Below are 5,244 nucleotides of genomic sequence, written 5' to 3'. Positions count from 1 at the left end.
TCAGTGTCTGTGTTTCTATGAAACCCTGATGTGTGTTATTACAGCCACTACAGTATTTTTAGTAATGTATTTATTTATTCTACTCTTTTTATTAATATATATTATCTTATTTATATATTTATTTTTACCTAAGTCTTACCTTATGTGCATTTTTACTTTTTCTATATGCAATATTGAGAGGGCTCTGAGAAGAGAATTTCATTGCTGGTAATGATGTGCCATTGTTACCTGTATATGACAAATAAAAACATCTTGAAACAACAACCCTTAGCCTCTTCGTGAGCCAACAAAATGTGGATAACTCAAATAATAAATTAAGACTGAAAAAAGAAAGAAGAAAAAGAGCTTTTATAAGTAAACAGTCCCCCAGACAAGGGAGAACATGAGCCCACTTCTTTCACAGTTTAAGGCAACTAAAACCACTGCTGAAAATGTGATGTGGTTCAGAAAAGTCAAAAAGCACGGGCTGAAACAGCCAGGTCAAAAGTTGATCAAAGTTGGCAAATGAGCTGAGAAGAGCCAACCAAAAATGGAGTTGTACAATAACAAGCAGAAATAAAAGGCAAGCCACAACAACTTGACAACGCACTCACACACAAAGAGTAAAAGAGGCAGAAAAGCACAGGCGTCATTCTCAGAAACAAGCTATGAGTGGAGAGGATGGAGGTGAGTAGGAAAGTGCAAAAGAAATGAGCTGCTTTTGTCCCCAACAAAACAAAGCAAAACATTTGATCAAAGCAAGCGATGGTACATTGGACGCTCGGTTATATTACCCGAGTGTTGCACCAGAGGCCGCTGATTCATTGGGCCAATTTAACTCTGGCCCTGTGTTCCCAAAGCACACAAAGGGAACAATTCATTTGTGCTTTCAAATGTTGAGTCTGGCCCAGCCAAACCAGATCTTTACACGGTGAGATTTATATACATGTTGCTGCTGACTCTATAACACTTCTGAGAAAGAACAGGTTCCTCAAAGACCACTCCAAACTCCTGTTGCACATTCTTACTGTAACAACCAAGCAGCAGCCTGTTGGGCTGTCACCAGCACAACAGAGCCAAATTGTGCATTTCCTGGAGGCGTCACTTGAGACTGACTTCAAGACAAAGTCGGTGCCCATGCGTGTTCAAATGACCAATATAACTGCAATAAAAAGCATTTCTACAGCATGCACAAAACTAGTTTTGATCTAAATGGATCACTTTTATTTCAGTCGAGTCCATAAATCAGTAAGTGACATAAATGTGGCCACATAAACATTTCACATTATTTTTTATTATTTTATATTATAATGAGAACATTGCACGTGATCATCTGTTTGAGTGGCTTGACTGAGAAAATGTAACCCAGGCAACCAAAACAAAATGAATACTGAGACGTAAAACCGTGACTCTTGTTTATGTGACTGCAGTGTGAGGTTTTATATCTTTATGCGTTCACATTTACAGTCTTGAACTTCTGAACTTGTGCCAAAACAAACATGTCTAAATGACGTTTTTCAGAAATACTTTTTTTTCTCAGAAGTGCTGATTTCTGTGTTACATTTTTAAAATAAACATTTATAAAATAAACATATGATAGAGTGTAATTTATTGGTAGGGAACCCAACTTCCACTGTTTTCTCCCAGCATACAGCATGGTCCTACATGCTCAAGGCCATCACCATTTGGGTCAGTCAGAAGCTCTTGACACAGATTTCATGAGTCTTCTCTGTGTTTTTGCTTTGTTTTCTACTTTCATTTCTGTGGCGTCTGGTTGGCTGAGGGCTCAGCACTGAGCTGGACAGGAAGCAAAACATGAAGGACTCAACCAAAAACCCCGGAGAAAAGAGGAAAGCCCGTGTGATGGAATGCTAGAAGGAGGAGGAGGAGGAGGCAGGGCTGTGAGTTTAGATAAAGACAGATCATGGGAAGTTTTGGGAGGTAACTCTAATGAAACACAGTTAGATTTTTCTAAGCCCTGTTGCTGTCTTGCTTCTAGACTAGAAAAGTTAAAAAATGACCAAATTAGTGTCTAAACCCCAAAACCCATGACATCATCACTAAGCCTGTAAGCTGGGTGTACTTAGAGTTTTAAAAACCTCTGACCGCGTTTGCTGCTGAAGCGTCATGCAGGAGTTCAGTGAAGCAGGGACCTGGTAAAAGAGAAAGGATCAAAGAATCAAAGACAAAGGATCTTTATAAAGCAGCACCTGGGTACGTTTGCTTTATAATTAGCTGTTTTTACCATCACAGCTATCCTTTTGTGTGAGTGTTATCCAAAGACTGTTCTAAGTACTAGCTGGCTTCCGGTTGAGGCAACTAAAAAGTGACTTTGTTTCACTTTTGACTCTAATCAGTGCTAATAGCAGGGAATTTCCCCTCTGTTGATCTTACAGAGATAGCCTAAATGAATGCTTCTCTGAGTACAGATGCACTAGGCTAATTTATTTCACCCAAAAAACAAAAACACCCAAACTAATCATTTCTGTTAATGATTCTAGACAGACTAGCAAAGACAGAGGATCTTTTTTCCAAAGTAAAGGTGTTACCACTTGAGAATGAAAGCAAGATAACTGACAAACAGAAAACTGTAGAGTAGACCTGGGGAAATAAAAGCTCCATAGTGCTTTCATGTATTTGGCTTGAAGGAAGGTGCCTAATCAGGCAGCCTAAATGGTGAGGCAGTGGATTCATTCAAACGGACTTCTTTGTAAGTAGCTGGCAAGCTCCAAGCTGAGAGGACACATTGCATCTTGTCTTGATGCATGCGCAATAATCCGGGTAAGGAAATCCCAAAAAGTTGATTCTGTTGATCTGGATGCAGCGTTTTCAGTGGAAGAAACATTTTGTCACTCATCCAAGTGACTTCTCCAGTCTCCAGAGACTTAAGAAGTTTGAAGAAGTCACTTGGATGAGTGACTTCTGCGTCCAGATGAACAGAATCAATTTTTTTGGCATTGCGTCATGGTTCCTAGTGCACTGGAGGGTTAGCCACTGAAACCAGTGCACTTCTTAATACTCATCCATCCTTCCATCCATTTTCTTCCACTTAGCCAGTTCTGGGTTGTAGGGGGCAAGAGGTACACCCTGAACAGGTTGCCAGTCTGTCATAGGGCTAAGACAAGGAGACAGCCAACCCTTAACACTCACATTCAATCCTATGGCTAATTTAGAATCACCATTTAACCAAACTCTGTCACCCTTTCCTCCAGGAGAAAAGTAATTTGAGGCCTTGGACAAAAAAGCTGCAGGGTATCTATCTTCCCTTTTCCAGAGTCACTGTGCTTCACCCCTGATGGATTTGAAACACCAATTTTTACCTATCTCAAGAGAAGAAAGCTCACCTGAGACCACTGTCATGGCAGTAACTGATAAGGCACACTTTGAAGGATCATATCTGGAAGGTGAGCATTATTAACAGGTAAAGTGAGGGAAGACACGGAGGATACAGATGTCCACTGTGGCCCCTGTGATAGACTGGCAACCTGTCCATGCTGTAACCCGCCTCTCGCTCTCTGACATCTGGTCACAGCCTCCCTGTGAACCTGATCTGGACAAGCAGTTAACAAAACAGATGGATAGATAGTTTGGCATCCAATGAACTTAGCTCTCAGTTTGTAGAAATCTACAAAACACCATCCATGGCCTCAGCATTAGCAAATTGTTCTTTTGAGAAACAGGTATGACCTTGTTTGTACAGGTGAAGAGCTAAATTATTAGCTAATGATAGCAATAGCCATTTGAACTACAGAGACCAGCATTTTGTACCAGGATGTAAATACGTTATTTTCATAGCTAAAGACGTGAGATGGGGACAGAGTCCTGTGTGTGCAGCCAGCCTCAGCTGGTTTTTGGAGGAACTATAGTTTTTGGTAGGTCTGCACTGGTTTCATTTTTCTGCCATTCAGGTTGCTGTTTAGTTAAGAGCTCACTTTCACTGCTATCAGGTCTTTTTCAGTCTTTGCACTGCAATATCAGCTGACTGAAATCTCTGAGAACAGTGGTTTCGCACTGGGCATGAAAGCCACCCATTTTGTGTTTCAGAATGTCTTTACTTTATGATCCCTAAGGAGGAGTTTTGGACTTTTGGACTTCAAATCCAAGTTGACAGTACACCCTTTAAAACTACCAAGAATACAAAGCACAGCAAATCACATTTTAATAACACTAATCAACATGAACAATAATTGTACGTGTAACTGTTAGGTTGCACTCACCCAATGACCTCCACACTACACAGTGCTGTTCAGAGCATCAATTGAACAAGCAACTGATGACTTTCAATCTTTCAGTCTTTCAAACTTACAGTGTGGAACTTTGTATCTTCTGCCAGAAAGTACAAAAGTTCATATTGTGAGAACAGGATGTGAGTTGGGTCACACGAAATTCCCCAGGCTTATTGTAACACACACTGTCCATAAAGGGACTGAGGGCTTTGACGAGCTGTCTGACCTATGATTTTCATGACTGCCTGCACCACTTTTAGCAACGGTTTTTTAAAGACACCAAGAAAATGTCAATGACCTTTTTGTTAAGAACTAGAACAATTTGATATACCGATAAAACAAAATAAACAGAATCTAAATTGGCTAAATTATTTATTTTGTGCACACATGCGCTTGGACCACCAGGACACCCAGATGATAGATACTCCCATGCCTGCTGAATTCATTCTGATATTTTGCAGCATATGTTTTAGAAAAGATTGTTCCTCAAAAGAAGCTGCAGATGAGATCTTCAGTACACTTAGTGGAAAGAGACACTGACAACTTGGCTCTTGACTGTTTTACACTGAAAGACAGAGATTTAGGGGACAAAATTCTGGTTATGCATTTTCACAGTCTTAACAGCAGCTACAGCAGGACTTTATGAAGGTGATAGTTTTGGAATGGAACAAATTAAATGAAAGTATGTTGCTGCAGTCCAGAATCTGAGTCATGGGCATCTGCGCTGCCTGGACAGAGGAGAGCGATGACCTATATTAGAGTTTGGGTGGTGACAGCTCCTCGTGCCACTTTTAGCTCCCTGTTATAAAACTCCTGGATGGAAGCACAGCTGTCTTGACTCTCTGTTAAGTAAGAGTGATGGATCTGGAGTTTAAGGAGAGAGAGAGACTGTATGGAGGAGGGGCTGCAGGAAATGAACACACCAGGGAGAAGGGAGTAACACTGACTTTATGTTATTTGATGAAAGAGGAGGATTTGTTGTGCTGTGTGTGAGGGTAGGTTATATACAGGAGTGGGAGGGAGGGAATGTGTGTGTATA

This window comes from Pelmatolapia mariae, linkage group LG6, assembly GCF_036321145.2.
Source record: "Pelmatolapia mariae isolate MD_Pm_ZW linkage group LG6, Pm_UMD_F_2, whole genome shotgun sequence".
Lineage (NCBI taxonomy): Eukaryota > Metazoa > Chordata > Actinopteri > Cichliformes > Cichlidae > Pelmatolapia > Pelmatolapia mariae.
Note: the sequence above shows the minus strand (reverse complement) of the source record.